The sequence below is a fragment of the Amblyomma mixtum genome, chromosome 7 (assembly GCF_055824585.1).
Source record: "Amblyomma mixtum isolate Tamu chromosome 7, ASM5582458v1, whole genome shotgun sequence".
In the NCBI taxonomy this organism is placed as follows: Eukaryota; Metazoa; Arthropoda; class Arachnida; order Ixodida; family Ixodidae; genus Amblyomma; species Amblyomma mixtum.
Genome location: NC_143018.1, coordinates 140,426,226 through 140,444,475, shown reverse-complemented (window position 1 = coordinate 140,444,475; position 18,250 = coordinate 140,426,226). Strand labels below are relative to the sequence as shown.

At 50.6% G+C, this 18,250-nt stretch overlaps 1 protein-coding gene across 3 annotated transcripts in view; it reads right to left on the bottom strand.

Annotated features, from left to right (window-relative positions):
* Positions 1-18,250, bottom strand: part of LOC149337714 (uncharacterized) — a 149,976-nt gene that overhangs the window by 61,351 nt on the left and 70,375 nt on the right. For all 3 annotated transcript variants that reach the window (XM_089553479.1, XM_089553477.1, XM_089553478.1), the window contains exon 2: positions 12,710-12,813. The gene's annotated coding sequence lies outside the window, so the exon portion shown is untranslated. The remainder of the gene's footprint in view (positions 1-12,709; positions 12,814-18,250) is intronic.

Below are 18,250 nucleotides of genomic sequence, written 5' to 3'. Positions count from 1 at the left end.
ACCAAACAGCTACAGCAGCATTACTTCCTTGCAGATAGAAAATCTAATTCTTTCGTTGCCAAAGATAAGGAGGGACTACTGAAACATGCGTCCTTTAGCCGGGAGATTTCAGCAGCTTCAATGATTTCTCGAGTCAGCGTATTGGGGTGTCTACTCAACACTTTTGTTTGTTGGAGGAATGGTTGGCACGTTTTGCTTTCGCAGTCTCGGCAGTGGATGCCGAGGTGCCCTGTAACAGTATTATGAACAGTGATATTATGTTCTCTCAGGCGCTCGTTCAGGCATCTGCCCGTCTGGCCAACGTACTGTTTCCCGCACGAAAGTGGAATGGAGTAAATGACACCTTCTTGGCATGCAACAAACTGATTTTCATGCTTTATGGAACACTTTTTTGGCGTGAATTCGTCGTTTACTTGTTTACACAGTTTCCCAAGCTTTTCGAGAGCCGAAAAAACAACTCTTACTTGAGCTCGGTTGCCTATCTTCTTTAGTTTATGCGAAAATTTATGAATGTAAGGAACAACTGTTGTCTTTTCTTTTACCTTGGCAGACTCTGTCAGAACATTCTTTTTGTTTTTGCTTAAACTTGCGAGCATCGACTCAGAAACGGACACGAGCAGTTGCTTGGGATATCCTGCCTTCACAAGGCGATCAGTTTGCTGGTTGAAACTGTCTTGTTGAGAGTGAATGCAAGATTTATTTAGAGCGTTGTTATAGCAAGACTTAGCCACGGCGCGTTTAACTAGCTTGGAATGCGACGATGCGAATGGAAGTAGAGGCTTGTTGCTTCGCGGTTCAAACGACCAGCAGGTATGATTCGGCGTAAAGCTGAGTCTAAGATTAAGAAATGTAATCGTGTTATTTTCAGGAACTTCGGAAGTCAACGTGAGTGGATGAAGGCAGCTGGACAAAAATATCTTGAATCTCTTGCTTGACTGGTTCAAAATTGTGGACATCGGTGTTTAAAGAACAAAGAAATCGTCAACAAACCGAAAACAGCGCAAAGCTTTTGACCCTTCTAATTGTCGTTGGAGCCTTCTGTCCTTTTGTGCGAGCAACAGATCACTAAGCACGGGCGCTATGCATGAGCCGATGCAGACTCCTTTTTTTCTCCAGGTAAGGAACACCATCCCAGATAGCAAATGTCCAATTTCAATACACTTCAGGCAGTTCTATGAACCCTGAGATGGAGATGCCTGCCTCATTTTGGAAGGCAACAACGTCGTGTTTGTCGATGCATTCTTCGATGCATAGAAAAGGTAAAAGAAAAGACAACAGTTGTTCCTTACATTCATAAATTTTCCCATAAACTAAAGGAGATAGGCAACCAAGCTCAAGTAAGAGTTGTTTTTTCGGCTCCCGAAAAGCTTGGGAAACTGTGCCAACAAGTAAATGACGAATTCACGCCAAAAAAGTGTTCCATAAAGCATGAAAATCAGTTTGTTGCATTCCAAGAAGGTGTCATTTACTCCATTCCACTTTCGTGCGGGAAACAGTACGTTGGCCAGACGGGCAGATGCTTGAACGAGCGCCTGAGAGAACATAATATCACTGTTTATAATACTGTTAAAGGGCACCTCGGCATCCACTGCCGAGATTGCGAAAGCAAAACGTGCCAACCATTCCTCCAACAAACAAAAGTGTTGAGTAGACACCCCAATACGCTGACTCGAGAAATCATTGAAGCTGCTGAAATCGCCCAGCTAAAGGACGCATGTGTAAGTAGTCCCTCCTTATCTTTGTCAACGAAAGAATTAGATTTTCTATCTGCAAGGAAGTAATGCTGCTGCATCTGTTTGGTATGTTTTGTGTGCATGCACAAGTGTGTATCACCCCTATGTGTTCTTTCTGTTGCTTGGAGCCTGATGTATTTATTTCCACGTTCCGAGCAATAAATCTTTAGTTGCAAGTCAGCGCCTGTCTGTGTGTATCTTCCTTTAGTGCTTGTCTTTTCGCGCTGTTCTTCTTGAACAGCGCATTTCTTGCCTCAAATTACTTGCAGGGCAAAAATGAAAAAAAAAATAACAGTAAGCGCGTAACTTCATTTTAATCTGCCCGGACGAGAATAATTTGACCTGCCGGTGCTTTCCTAGAAAAAAAAAGGTCAGTGATGCCAGTTCATGCTCTTGGTATGTTGGAATGGGGAGGATAAAACAGATACACATATAAGCAAATTTCGCAAGACGCAAACAGTTCAGCACTGTAACTAGTCCAAGCCGCAAGCCGTGCATTCAGGGCAAGAAACTCATTCGCCAAGCGCGGCAGCCAGTGACTCAGCTTCGCTTAGAAAGCAAGGCAGCAAAAGACGGAGGGGGCAGAGTAAGCCACGTGTCTGCCCCCTTGTGTGACGCGAGCTTGTGGTTGTGGCTCTATGCCCTCATCGGCCAAGCGGTTCCGATTTCATGCGCCGCGAAGGCCCAGAATATCTTGCCGTGTAGAGACAAGCCGATTCGCATTTTCGAAATTCTAAAAACGGATATGGTTATTACTGACGGCAGGCTACAAATCGCAAATTGAAAGCGGCCGCCTATCGACAATATTTAGAAAGTTCACTATCAGTTTTTAATTAAAAGTGTTACTAGTTAACATGATTCGCCAGTTTTTGACGACCGCCAGCACTGCAATTACTATGCCGCAAATAGCTTCCCTTCACCTAAAAAATCCTATTTTTAAAAAATTACTGATCACCTTCCCTGAAACACCTGGTATCCGAGCAGGCGCTAGTGCGGCGCTGAAGCTCACACGCAGGATAGACGCAGCACGCATTACAGTTCCCACTTTCGTACTGAGCACAGCCATGAAACAGCCGAACGCCGCACTTGAAATTTGTCAGTCATGTGACGTGCCCAGGAGAGAGTGAGGGCGAAGCTTTGTCGTCCCTCTTTGCACCCTCACAGCGAGCGCCCGACGGAGATAGCACCGCCGCGGTGCGGCACGACAGCCGCTCCTTGCGCAGGTGCCGTAGGTCTCACAATTTGAACCGAAAAGCTTCACTAGGCTAGTCAACACCCCGCTTCGCGTGGGCCGGAGCCCAGATTTGCCACTTCTGCGCATGCGCGAAACCGAGTCACGCACGGCGCACGTGGCCGCCGCCGCCGCTGACACAAACAACAATAAAAAAGACATGACAGAAATAAAATATCACAAAATTCAGGGTTGGTTGGTTGGTTGGTTATTGGGTTTAATGTCCCAAAGCAACCCAGGCTATGAGGGACGCCGTAGCGGAGGGTTCCGGGAATTTCGACCACCTGGGGTTCTTTAACGTGCACTGACATCGCACAGCACACGGGCCTCTAGAATTTCGCCTCCATCGAAATTCGTCCGCCGCGGTCGGGATCGAACCCGCGTGTTTCGGGCCAGGAGCCGAGCGCCGTAACCACTGAGCCACAGCGGCGGGGCCAAAAATTCAGGGGGGGCGCTTGTTGACCTAAAGCGCGGAGAGGTGAAAGCCTTAGCGCAGTGTTGCTGCTAGTGTCACTGATCTGTGGTTAAGGTGGTAAGCTTCGCCTCTGAGAGTGGACCGCGATACCGTCTTGCAACGCTGCCAGTGAATCGACAGAACGCCATCGCCCGTCCGGCTCTACGCCTTGCTCGTTGGTCAATTAGTTTTTGAGGAAAGGAAATGTATCTGTCTCCTATATCTCGGTGGGCACCTGAACCTCGCCCTAAGGGAAGGGAGGAAGATGGGAGTGAACGAAGACACCGTATTCACTAGATTTTGGTTGGTAAACATTTATTAAAACAGTCAAGGGGCCGAAGGCCCAGATCTAGGGGCCGGCCAAGACTCCTTGGAATCTGGCAGCCTCTAGAGCGAGACCGATGAGCGTTCGTTGGTCGTCTAGGGTAGAGCTGCGTAGCTGTGTGGGTGTTGGCATGTGTTGTCGTGGACAAGTCCAGACCATATGAAGGAGGTCTGCTGGGATATTGCAGTGTTTGCACATCGCCATATACCGTTCAGGAAATATATTATGGAATCTTTTGGGATTGGGGAAAGTTTCCGTCTGGAGTTGGCGCCATGTGACGGCCTCTGTTTTTGTAAGTTCTTGGTGCGGACCTGGATAGAGTTGGCGAGAAAGACGATAGTGCTGGAGCAGATCGCGTGAAGTGATTATGGTGTCCTTCCTTACCAAGGCGGGCATGTTGGGGGCGGGGTGATAAGCTGCTCGGACGCGCCTTTGTTCATTCCAAACCATCGAGCTGGAATGGCGGAGTGGTTACCGTGCTCGCCTCGCACTCCGGAGACCCTGGTTCAATTCCCGAACTCGGCCAAATTCCTTCTCGGTTTTATTTATTTATCTGGTCTGACTAGGAAGCTTAATTACGCTAATTGGTTAATTATGCAATGAACTAAACTCAGTACCACTTAGTTGGGAGCATCACTATACGATCCTCTTAATTGGTTGCATGGTTACTAGCCAAAGTGCAATTGGCCTCGTTTGAAATTCGCGCACTGTGACGTGCGACCATTTCGACCAATTGAAAAGCGTGACATTTTTGTCGACAACAACTGCTTACAGGGATGAGGCATTAAAGGCTTCCGTCTTAAAATAAAAAAAAAATATAAGACAAACAGTGCGCCAGGAAAAACGATGATGATGATGAAAACTTTATTCATAACAAGGGAGTTTTGGACACGTCGGTCCTTGGGCCCCCGCACGGCCCCACTGCACTCAAACGTTCATGTCCCGGAGGCTCATGACGCTGGCAGCCCGGCCGGTGGCGATGGCTTGCTTGGCCGGGTCCTCGGAGCGCAGTAGGGTCTCCCAAGCCTCCCAAGTGGTAAGGTGCTCCAGGCCCCGCGGGGGAGGATCCGCCGGGCAGAGGAAAAGAATATGGTCGAGGGTGGCTTTGGGGTGGTGGCAGAGGGTACAGGAAGGGTTCGTGTGGACTGGGTGATATCGCGAGCGTATATAAGGGGAGGGCAAAGTGCGTGTTTGGAGCCGCCTCCAAAGTGTCTGATGGTAATTGTCGAGGGAGGGATGAGGTGGGGGGTAGAGCCGACGCTCGGCTTTGTAGGCCTGCGTCATTTCACTGAATGAGTGCATGCGCTCCCGCGAGAACCCCAGGTCGGAGGCCGCCGGTGCCCGGTTGAGAGAAGCTCGGGCTAAAGCGTTGGCGGCCTCGTTTCCGGGATTCCCGGAGTGGGCAGGCACCCATATCAGCTCCACATGGCGGGGCGGGTGCGCGGCGAGGGAGTCCAGTATGCGAAATGCAGGGACGTGAACTCTCCCGCGAGCAAAATTTAGTATGGCAGTTTTGGAATCTGACAGTATATATCGCGCCTCCGTGCGGGTGATGGCCAGGGCAATGGCGGCCTCTTCGGCCTCCTCCGAAGTGGCAGTAGGGGTTATGTGAAGTGTGGCAATGGGTTGGAGGGAGGGGTTCGTGATGGCGACAACCGCGTCCTCGCCCGTGCATGCGGCATCCACCCAAACGGCATACGGTTCCGTGCCATAGTATTTGTGGAGTGCCCGTGCGCGAGCTCTGCGGCGGGGTTCGTGGTAGGTGGGATGCATGTTTTTGGGGGGAGGTTTAATAAATAAATCGCGGTGAATGAGGCGGGGGACCTGGAGCTGTGTGGGATCGGTAACTGGTAGGCGTATACTAAGGGTGTGTAGGATGTGTCTCCCGGTGGTGGTTCTCGCGAGACGTATGTATTGTGTCTGTCGGTGGGCCTCAATAAGCTCCCCTATCGTATTGTGCAGGCCTAGTTGAAAGAGTTTTTCGGTTGAGGTATTTTGGGGTAGGTGTAATGCTGTCTTAAATGCTGTTCGAATCATGGCATCCAGGGTGGAGATTTCCCCGGCCTGGAGTTTCAGGTAGGGGAGCGTGAAGATAAAGCGGCTGAGGACGAAAGCATGAATGAGACGACATAGGTCATGCTCCTTCATGCCCCGGTGGTGTGCAGAAACGCGGCGGATTAGGTGTGATATCGACACAGTTGTCTGCTTGAGTTTCCGTATGGTGAGTGTGTTTTTCCCGTTGTTCTGGATGTGGAGGCCAAGTACCCGGAGAGTGTTTACCTCCGGGATGGGCCGGTTTTCCAGTGTCACGGTGATGGGGGCTGTGGGACAGTTTCGTGTTGTGGGGCGGATTACGAGGAGCTCCGACTTCTCCGGTGAGCAGGAGAGTCCGATACTCCGCGCATGCGTTTGGGTGAGGATAGCCGCGGACTGTAGGGTGTTCTCTATGTCTCCATCACTGCCATGGGTGGTCCATAGCGTGATATCATCGGCATAGAGTGTATGCCGAAGGTGAGGGATGGTTAGTAGCTTGTGGGCAAGGGGAATGAGAGTGACATTGAAGAGGAAAGGGGAGAGGACAGACCCCTGGGGGGTTCCGACCCCACTAAGGGTGTATGGGGGGGAGATGTGGGGACCGAAGTGAATTTCGGCCGTGCGGTTAGTAAGGAATGTTTGAATATAGGTGTACATACGTTCACCTATGTTCAAGGGGGAGAGAGCCGCCATGATCGCTTGATGGTCCAGGCGATCAAAGGCCTTGGAGAGATCCAAGGCTAAGACAGCTTTTGTGTGACCCGGAATGAGGGGGTCGAAAATGTCCTGCGTGAGTTGGAGCATGGCGTCCTGTGCTGACAGATGGGGACGGAAGCCCACCATGCTGTGCGGGTAGAGGTCTTGCTCCGCCATGTGTTGGGTGAGTCGAGCGAGTGCGACGTGTTCGAAAAGCTTGCCTAGGCATGAGGTTAGTGAAATGGGACGTAGATTTGAGGGTGTAAGTGGTTTGTGGGGCTTTGGTATGAATATGATTTTGGCGTGACGCCAGGATTGGGGAAGAGTGCCCTCCTGCCAGCATTTGTTGAAGTACTCCGTGAGCTGGGTGATCGATTGATCGTCCAAATTGCGGAGCATGGCATTAGAGATCCGGTCAACTCCTGGGGTGGAGTTAGAACGGAGAGTCAGGAGGGCCGCTCTGACTTCTGTCTCCGTGATCTCTGCGTCGAGGTTGGCATTCGGGGCGCCTGTATAGGGGGGCAGGGGGTTTGAGGTACCGGGAGTTGTATGTGTGTTTCTAAGTATATTAATGAGTGCGTCAGGAGAAAGGCCGGTCTTGTGTATAAGGCGTGTGACGTGGTGTTGTGTGGCTGTTTTGGATTGCGTGGGGTCAATTAGGTGACGGAGGAGTTGCCAGCTACGTTTGGAGGACAGAATGCCAGCCAAACTGTCGCAAATCTGACCCCAGTTTGATCGGCAGAGCTCCTCAGCGTGCTCAGTAATTTGTGTTTGCAGCGCGGCCAGCCGCTTTTTAAGGGTCCGATTGAGCTTTTGCCCCTTCCAGCGCTCTAGGATGCTATGGTGGGCCTCCCAAAGGTGGGCCAGGCGAGTGTCGAGGGTGGGCGTATCTGATGTTGTGACAAGGGTTCGCGTGTGTGTGGAGACATCGTTCATGAGTGATGCCACCCACTGGTCGATGTCTATAATGGAAGCGTCAGGGAGGGCCGCCCGTGCGGAGCGTACAGCATCCCAGTTGGTGATTTTGTGTGTTAGGTGACGGGCCTGTCTTTGCTTGTACGGTACTGTAACGGAGAGGATGTAATGATCGCTTCCTAATGTATGACGCGTTGTGGTCCACGTAATACCAACAAGGTTGCGGCTCAGTGTCAAATCCGGGCTGGTGTCCGCGCTGACACTGTTACCAATCCTCGTGGGGGTGTTAAAGTTGTTGTGTATTGTGAGGCGGAGCTCTTGTACCAAGGACCAGAGACGCCGGCCTCGTCCAGTGGTGGTGCGGTAGCCCCAGTCAGTATGCTGACTGTTGAAGTCTCCTCCGATAATCAATGGATGCTTGCCTGCAAGACGGTGGAGATCTCGCAGTAGCGTTTCCAATGAAGCCATCGGGTGAGATGGTGGGTGGTATATATTGGCGACAAACATCGATGGTAGTGAGTGTGTATCTTGTATGATTTCTGTAATTACGCACGGCGTCTCGGAGGTGATGTAATGGGTTTGGTGTGTAATGGAGCGATGTATGAGTGTGGACGCCCTGGGTGTATTCGTGGCGTCCGAGTGAACAGATGTGTAGCTAGGAAGTGTGGCAGGGCTATGTGTGTCCTGAAGGAGAAGGATGTGGGGCGTGGGAAGTGTGGGGAGGAGGAGTTGGAGGGGTGCGCGCTTGCCCCGGAAGCGGCGGCAGTTCCACTGAAGAATTGATAAGGAATTAGGAGGGAGCCCCGCCATACTGGAGCTTTGGTGGGGTGAGGGCAAGTGGGTTGGTTGGGGAGTTCTGTGGGGTAGGTGGGCTGGATTGATGCGGCGGATTGAGGTGTAGCGAGGGAAGGGCCTGCTCTATTGTTTGGAAGCGGGCGTCGTACTGTGCAAGGCTCATCTCTAGGGTGTGCACCATGCGCGTAAATGCCGCTTCAATTTGTTGCTCGAACCGTTGGGAGAGGTGGTCGATGAGGTGATTGAATTTTGCCTCTAGACGCGCGTCCATCTCAGCGAGTTTAGCATCCAGGCGGGCCTCGAGGGATGTCAGGTCGGTCTGGGTAACGGGTGAGGGCTCTGTTGTTCGTTTTTTCTTGGGTGGGGGTGAGGGTGGGGATTGGGAGACGGACTCTTCCATGTTTTCTGTTGTTGTTTGAGGTAGTGGAGTGTGCTGGGCGGGAGGGACGGTTGGTGTAAGCTGTGGAAGGACGGAGGTGGGGGTCTGGATAAGAGAGGTAAGACGACTCACCTCGTCTCGCAGGGCCTGGAGCTCCCGGTCACGGGGATCCACCTGTGTGGGCGGAGGGGCCGGGGGCTTGCTGGCATTGTTGACTCTGCCGGCCACTCTGTCCGCCCAGGAAAGTTGACGAGCCTGCTGGTCTTGGCGGCGACAAGATGATGAACGCGACTTGCTGGAGCGACGCACGTCGGTGCGGTCCGCGTCTCGGTCCGGTGTGCGGGAGATGTGCTGTTGCAGTGAGGCGGGTGGTGAGCGGCGTCCCCTGCCTTTGCATCCTCTAGTGCCGGTCATGTGGGCGCCTCCACATAGTATGCAGGCTGGGGTGCATGTCGGAGTGTCCTCTCGTGGGTGGGGGACACCACACCTTGGACAGTTGTGTGTGCGCTGAAGGGTGCACACGTCCGAACGGTGTCCAGGTTGACGGCAGTTTGTACATGCGTCGAGGTGTCCTCTGTAGGGGGTGCAGTTGTGGAGGCCGCCTCCGTAGGAGATGGTTCTGGGCACCGGGCCCCCCCGGAAAGTAATGAGGATTGAACGGGTCTGTCCCATGCGGCGTGCATCAATGATGGGGGCCGTAGGGTTGCCCACGATGAGGTCTTCTAGAACCTGTGTCGGGGTTTCCTCCCAGTAGGCGTTGGTAATAACTCCCCTTACTGCACCATCCGGGGGGGCGATGTAGGCACTGACAGCGTAGGGTTGGTTTCGAATTTTGAGCTGTTGAATGGCGACCAGGCGAAGCGCGTCAGCTTGGTGAGGGGTGCTCATGGTGCATGTGTTGTTTATGGGGTGAATGCGCAACTGGGTGGCGTCTGGATCTTGGATGTCCTTGGCCGCAGCTATCAGGGCGAGGCGAAGCTGGCGCGGTTGAAGGTCGGTTAAAGAAAGGCCTCCGTTCGAGCGGAAGACAATCTTGTAATCGCCCGCAGGTAACGGTGGCTGGCGTTGCGACCTTTGCGCCGCGAGACGCGCCGCTCGCAGCTGGGACGCTTGGTGCCGGCGCTGGCGTTCGCCTTGTCCTGGATCTTCGGCGCATCTTTTTGGCGGGTGGGTAGGTTCAGGATATGAGTCCAGTCCCTGGGATTGTAGTCCTTGGGGTTGATGGTCTCCCCGAGCACCTGGACCTCCATACTCTCGCTGTGGGTGAGGTGGTAGGTGAACGCACGGTGGCGCGAGGCCTAGTGCGGCAGCTGGTCGGTTAGGGGTGGTTTTCGGCCCGTGGGCCCACGTAGGAGGGACCGTCGGCCACCAAAGTAGAGCTGATCGTAGTGCTCACCTTTACGAATGGTGTAGTGAAGAGGTGGGCACTGCGGGGCTCGTGCTTCGAAGAAATCGCCGTGTTTGTACGGAGCCGATGCGTAGCGCGTTCGCACTCACCGGCCCCCTAGCGGTCAGTCCAGGAAAAACGCATATCTCGGTTGATACTCGAACCGCGCCGTGAGGGAAGGAAAATGAAAAGAAAATTGATTTTATGGAAAGCAAACGACGCCTGCCTCTCTCATATCTCGGTGGATACCCGAACCGCGCCGTGAGGGCCTTAAGGAAAATGAAATGAAATGAAAATTGCTTTTAAGGAAAGCAAATGCCTGTCTCTCATATCTAGGTGTACACCTGAAAGGAATGCACACCACAGCACATGTCTCTAAACCAACCTCCTAAGACAGCACCGCATTCCCTACACGCGCGTCTCCTCCTCTGCCTCCGTACAAACTTTGTATAGCTAAGAAAATACGTTTCAAAAAAGCCAGAAAGCTATAACCTAAGTTTAACCATAAGTATAACCACAAGCTAAACCACGAGCATCGCCGCAGCTTTTCGCTTCGAGATATCCATGCTTAAGCTTAGCTAAGCCACAGCCAACTTTTTTTTTGACCGCGACTGTACATAAAAACCGAAGCGTCACTAATAAAGCAATCTGCTGTTTTCTTGATTTGAAAGGCCTCGAGGTGTTCACGTGCCGTTTGATACTTGCTGCTGCCTAGAATTCCAACACCGTCTGGAGAACATGTCGTGCATGACTGGCAGTGCTTAACCAAGTGCACATTTTATTTTCTCTTCAAATTCCTTTGCTGCTCCCCTAGCCGGTCGTTGATACGTCGCCTCCTTTGATCGTTATACACTTTTCCACATTTAGGTTTGGTTTGGTTTGGTTTATTGGGGTTTAACGTCCCAAAGCGACTGAGGCTATGAGGGACGCCGTAGTGAAGGGCTCCGGAAATTTCGACCACCTGGGGTTCTTTAACGTGCACTGACATCGCACAGCACATGGGCCTCTAGAATTTCGCCTTCAACAAATTCAGCCGCCGCGGCCGGGATCGAACCCGCGTATTTCGGGTCAGCAGCCGAGCGCCGTAGCCACTAAGCCACAGCGGCGGGTTTTTTCCACATTTAGGTAGCAGCTCGTACACCACCCCAGAAGCGCACTGCACATAGGGCCTGGTGTGATGTTTACCACTGCCTCTGCTTTTTGCCTCACTTCCGGAAATAAGAGGGCACACCTTTGAAGGCTTCACCGGTGCCGAAAAAACGAGCGGCACCCCATACCTGTTCGCAAACTTCATCTTATGCGACACTTTTTGTAGGTAGGGGGCAACTTCCGGTCGCAATTTTCTGTCCCTCTCCTTCGTCTTAGAGTTCACTGCGCGTACCTTCACTTTTTTCAGGCTAGCTTCTGGAACAGAAGTCACCACCGACAAAGGGGTAACCCACGGACAGAATTCTAGCCAATTGCTTCTCAAAGCTAGACTGCATTTCATGGACGCACGATTTCTCAAGCGCCGAATCCAGAGACAAGCTAACTACGCCTCTTTTTTTTATCACCTTCGAATGAGTAGAGTCGTAAGGCAAGAGTTGCTTCTGAACACGATGGGCGTACATCCAGCAAGCATGATCCAGCAATATCTAACAAACTGAAGTTCGTCGTTATCCGGTGTCTCACAAGTGAATGTTAGTTCCTTTCCATGCTTTCTAAAAGCATCTGAAATCCTGTTAACAATAGCGCAGTACTGTACAGGGCTCTCCTTGTCTAAAAAATAAAAATCATCAAATCGTTATATCATCAATTCAGAAATCGTGCGTCCATGTAGTCTAGCTTTCAGGACCAATTGGCTAGAATTTTGTCCGCGGGCTACCCCTTGTCAGCCGCAACTTCTGCTGCAGAAGCTAGCATGAAAAAAAGTAAAGGCACGTAAAGCCAACCCTAAGACGAAGGACAGGGACAGAAATCTGCGACCGGAAGTTGCCCCCTACCTACACGAAGTGTCGTATAACGTGAAGAAGGTTGCGAACAGGTACGGGGTGCCGCTCATTTTTTCGGCACCGGAGAAGCTTTCAAAGCTGTGCCCTTGTATTTCCGGAAGTGAGAAAAGAAGAAGCGGGTGTAGAAAAAAGCACACCACGCTTTTTGCGCAGTGCGCTTCTGGGGTGACATACGAGCTGCCACTTAAGTGTGGAAAAGTGTATAACAATCAAACGATCAAACGAAATTTAAGTGTGCGTCGGTCTGACGTTGCGATTTGTCGACGACCGGCGGGGAAGAAAAAAAAGAAAATGTGCGCTTGGCGAAGCACTGCCAGTCATGCTTGACATGTTCGCCACGATTCGACAGTGTTAGAATTCTAGGCAGCAGCAAGTATCAAACGGCACGTGAACACCTGGAGGCCTTTCAAATCAAGAAAATAGCAGATTGCTGCATTAGCGATGCTTCGGTTTTTAAGTTCACTTCGAAGTTAAACCTTTTCGCGCAATACGATAAGATGTTTTCTGGTGCTACCTGGCACGTGGTTGTTGTGCCTTTTTATCCTCGTAGTAGTGCGCAGACGCGTGGGCTGTTTTGTGCCCGCAATGTTTCCCAATAAACCAGTTTTGAGTGCAGCGTTCGTCCATATTTTTGCATGTTCCTTCTCTTTGCGTTTCTGCTTCTTCGCTGCGGGTATTAATCAAGCAATAGGTTTTGAAATAAGGGAGCAGATACTCATTACTCAGGTCTCCCGGCTAAGTGAGGAGCGTGCAGTACACGCTCCCTTACCGTCGGGCCTCGTCGGATCCAGGAAGAAAGCGACGACCAGGATGTAGAGGACCAGCACCAGGAAGGGAGCCACGGCCCAAGCCCACCAGGGGGGGCCGCTGCTGCTACGGGAACAACGGATAGAAAGCAGAAGGTCGTTAGCCGTGGCCTTTCGTGCAGCCATACGACGCCGCAGAAAGGGACAGAGGATATTGGGGATACCTGCCAGTATACGGTGGCCTGTTCAGACGCTCCAATGTAAGACGCTCCAAGTTCCCCACAGCTCTATGTGCTTTCACGTTCCGTGTCAGCATTGCTAAATTCGATGCGATTTTTTGTTGCGCCAGCCAGCTCGGCCCGTCCCGTGGTCGCACTTCAGCCGTATGCCGTGGCCCACGATGTACCTTGAGCCCAAGAAGAACTATAGTTTGAGCTAGTTGGTTCGTGATTCAGGAGCCTTGCGCCGCCGTTGCCTACCAACACCGCAGCCGCGTTTCAACAGATGGCGCCGCCATCGACCGCTCGCTCAACCGTACGAGCTCCGTTGGGGTAGAGGGAGAGGAGGTGTCGCCTCCTGGGGAAGGTATATATATATATATATATATATATATATATATATATAAGGTAAACCAAGTACGTTTACCTTATTGTGCTATATATAGCACAATAAGGTAAACGTACTTGGTTGCTAGTTTAAAATAAGATGCGAAATTGAGAAACGCTTCGTTTATTGGGAGTCGACGTTTCGGACAGAGCCTGTCCTTTTTCAAGACTTGAAAAAGGACAGGCTCTGTCCGAAACGTCGACTCGCAATAAACGAAGCGTTTCTCAATTTCGCATCTTATATATATATATATATATGGGCTTCGCCTCAGTAGATTCTAGTCGTTATGGAGAGCGCGAAAGAGAGGCAACAACGAAAGAAGGAAGCGAGGAAGAGACAGCACGCTCAATTGGTTTCGAAATTCAACTAGAGTAACCAGAGCTAAACCACAGCCAATTTTTGCGACTCCTACAAAAAAACTACTCAGATTATTTGCTACATTCGAATTGGAGCAAAAGCACGGATTTGTGTTGCGTAGATAACGACGGCGAGCAGGCAGTGCCGCGGAACGGAGCAGATGGAAGTTGATGAAGACGACGCTCTGCAGTGCACAGCGCGAGAGTGTGGTGCAGTTTAACACGAGGCGTGCTGTCTGCGGCGATAGCCTAGGGGTCTCGCAGAGTGGCCCTTAATGGAGACTTGTAAGCCAAGCCGCGGGTTCCACTCCCAGTCTTGGATATTGATTCAATTTATTTTTCTCTTTTTTTTTCATGCTTTGACCTCTAACTCAGCTAAAGGTAAAATTTACATGGCCCGCGATTGATGCTCGAGGTCCCGTAGTGAAGCTTTCCCTTCAAAACTTTATGCAATGTGCAGAGTTTGTGACGGCGCATGCGGACTACCCGATATTAATGTGGACTCTGCATAACATCATGGAAGTGACAAGAAATCATGTTGAAATCCTAAGGAGAGTACACAGAAATCATTGAATTGAATTTATTTTCTCCAGAACAACGGGAAGGATTTTGAGGCAAAAAGCTGCTTTTGCAGCTTGACTAGGCCCGGAAAACCGTTAGATAGCTGTGGCTTCGACATATAGGGTGATTGAAATAAACACAAGAAAGATACAACAAAGGAGAACAAAAGTACACACTATAGAATACAAACAATGAAATACACTTAATAAATAAAATTGTATGGTTACAACAATAGCGTCTAGGCTCGTCTAATTCAAAATGGTACGTAATCAAGAAATACACATGTAATTGAATCAAAACGATGTACTCCATGTTCACTAATACATATTTTGAACATACATGGTGTGTTCTGAAAGTAGTAGGACTCTTTTTTTAAACAAAATTTATTCAAGAGAATAGTATAAACGATTGCAATTTTTCAAGGTAGCACCCTTCCGCACCTACACGCTGCTGCCAATGAGTTTTACAGTTTTCGTACGCCTCCAGGAACGCCTGGACCGGAATGCTGTCTAGCTCCCTCGTCACGGCCTGTTGAACCGCCTCTACCGATCCGTGATGGTTCCCCTCGAGCGTCGATTTTATTCTCGGGAATAGAAAAAAGTCTGGCGGGGCCAAGTCGAGGCTGTAAGGGTGCTGAGGCAGCATTGCCGCCTTGTGCTGGGCAAAAAATCGTGGTCCTCATTCACATGATGAAGAAGATCCTACCGGTTGGCCTTTTCCTCCTCTGACAACACTCCCGGCACCAACTTCGCGCACGCTTTCCTCATGGATAAGTTTTCGGTCACGATCTCAAAAACTTGGGTTTGAGGAATGCTCAAGTCATCAGCAATCATTCTGATACTCATTCTACGATCACTGTTAAGTAAATGTTTCACTCGCTGGACATTTTCGTTGGTCTTGCTGGTCGAAGGGCGTCTGGAGCGGTCATCTTCCTCCACTCTTTCCTTACCTTCTCGGAAAAGCTTGTGCCACTCAAAAAACACCTTATCTACCCATGGAAGCGTCATCGTAGGCCTCCTTAATCATGTAGTGAGTCTCTTTGCCCGTTTTACCAAAAATTTACTCACAATCTGATCGCGTGTCGTTGATCCAGCATAACGCTCGACGATTCTGCGTGACGAGACGTTTCGACAGGGGTTCACAGTACGAGCGACCTCCTCTCTTCAACGACCGAGAGGCTACTGCCGATTTTCCCTAGTATTCCCAATATCCCCCTTCAACGATCCTGCACGAGCAGACAGCCTCTCGTCAGCCCGTTCGCCCAGGAAAAAACCAGTCCTACTACTTTCAGAACAGACCCCGTATATACATACATGAAAGTACAAGGAAAGCTCATGAATTTCCGCAAATTTTTTTATATCACATGGATTAAGAAATCCCATTACTCTAGAATATTCGCTCTGAAAGAAATTTCCAGTACGCCAATAGGCGAATTTACGGGGATTTCGTCCACTGATGCCGAGCCCGCAGGAACACGACCTATTTTTTTTTTTTTTTTCAGGCAGACCGCTGCAGGCACAGGGCCACACTTGGCGGTGACTTTCGAGTGACTTTCGGGCTTTGGTGATTTTTTATTGTTGCGGCACGCGTGCGCCCTTGGAGTCTGGCTTCCGCGCTTATAAATACACAATCCGTGTACTGGAATGTTAATAGTCACTCCTGTTGCTCATTAAACACTCAGCGCTTATGGAGCTTTTCTTAGCGTAAAAAAAAGCAAAAAACGCAAAGACAACACCATGGATGATGGATTAGCGGACTTAAGTATTTCCTAAACGAACTTTGTATTGTCGTTGCTTGCATCAACAAAGAACCGAACAAATCGGGGGCGGTGATAGAATGCAGTCTGCACAGTGGTCGTTGACGACAGTGCCTGCGGCTTTGGCGGCGTTCAGTTTAATGCTGGCAACGAAACTTCGAGATAAGGCACCAAAAGTAAGTACAACAGTCTCTTGCAACGGAGAATCAGTTGCATGTGGCCGCGATCAATCCAGATAAATATGGTCGCATCTCGCGTCACAAACAAAAATGTTAAAGCTACGTGCCGGCGGCTTCGAGCGTTAAGAAACAGTGCATAGTACAAAATAGTACGAATAATACAAAATAGTACAACCAACATGCCCAATCGTCTACCTTGTCTAGAACAATGCTTCGCGGCATTACTCCCCTCTCAGGGAAGCATCGAGCTATGCCTTCACACAAATAATGTGACCAGAGAAAAAAGAAAACAGGAACATTACAAAACAAACACTGAGAAGACGCAGTGTCTCTTAGCGCTCATAACACGACTTGAAATGGACAAATGGTTGGTCGGGCTTAACGTCCCAAAGCTACACATATTATGACGGACGCTGTAGTGTAGCTCTGCACCTAATTCAGTCCACCTAGCGTTGTTTGACACCCACTGACATTTCGCTTCCATCGAAATGCGACCGCAGCGGCCGGGATCGCACCCGTGTCTTTAGGGTTAGCAACCGAGCGCCATAACCACTGAGCCACCGCGATGAGGAGAAATGTACAGGAGAAATGAGGAGAAATTGTACAGTTAATGCTGTGTGTATGTGCGCGCCTGCTTTGGTGCGAAGAAAAGAACAGACGGGCCCCCGCATATAAATATATGAAAGACGCTGAATTCTGTCAGTCAGCCCGTGCTGCCGTTCAAACTTCGGAGAGGTGCGCCCGCACAATTCAAGGGGAACACCTCGGCATGTCCAGAGTATGTAGTTTAACAATATTCACGTGATAGACTAACAAGAACAGCTATCGCTCGATCATTGGGTATGACCTACTTCGTTCGTCGAAAGTGTGATGGACTCGGACTTCATATCGATAGCTGCTCGATATTGAAAGCACGATATTGCACGATATTGCTCGATATTGAAAGCAATATTGTGTCACTAAGTCCGTGCCCATACTCTAGTCACAGAAGCACTTCTTTAGCACTAAGGAAAATCGCATGCTACGTGGCTTATGGCTGTCGCGCCACCATACATAATCCCGATGGGGTAATAATGTGGCCTGCATCAGTGCGCACCTGTAGGCCGTCCCAAGGGTCCCTACCTTGTTCAGCTAAGCAGTGAACAGTTCAGTGATCATTGAGTAGTCGGAGCCTAGGTACACCAATGCCTTCGTCGTGTGGCCGTCAATAGCTACTTCTAAGCCAGATGTTCGCGTTTTCGCATTTCACTTTCGTCTGGCAGTCCGGTCTCGGCTTTCTCGTGTTCTGTGATCGCGGCATGTGCACGCCGCTGTCATTTTGTAGGGCGGCGGCGTCATTTTGAAGTTAGGTTGCAGCATCATGGAGCTTAGCTTTGTGTGCAGCATTGTTGCAGTGCGGACGGCGTCTTCACGCGGCCTGGTCAGTGGAGGATCTTGGCCGTTTTGCTGGCGAGCTACTTCATCTTCGAAGGGTGCTGTTTCTAGTTTTCCTCTATGCGGGCTTCCGCAACTTCTGCGGACGGCCTCTGTGTAGCTGAGAATTGGCGGTGGTAAGCGTGCGGTTGATGCCGATGGTAAGCAGGTCTGACGGCTCGGCACATAGCCCTCTCGACGTAGATAACCGTCGACCTGCCGTGGTCACTGGCCGGTGCGCGTTCGCGGAGGGTCAAAACAAAAGCCACAAAGTCTCATTCTCCTGTACACGTAGTGGCCAAGGATATAACCGGTTTCACCGCAGTGTAAGCAGAGTGGGTGGTGCTGGTCGGGCTCCTCCAGACTTAAGCTCTTTTTACGCGGGTTGTCGAAGCGTGGGAGAAGGAGGAAAAAACTTTTATTATAGCATGCTTTTTTACCCGAGTGGAGCCCGCAGTTCAAAGCTTCATGTGCCGTCCGGATCCTGCAGGCACGCTATAGCAGCTGTCGCTGGTCTTACGGGGTCGTGCTGGTCAGAGCGGTCTTAAGAAGGGTTTCAATCCATGACTTGGCCACGGCCATCATCTCGGCACGCTCGGTGAACTGGCGCTGGTCAGTTGGCTCCGTTCTTAATAGGACGCCTTCGCAAGAGGAAGTAGTGGGGAGGGTTGTGGGTGGGACGCCCCTGGGTGG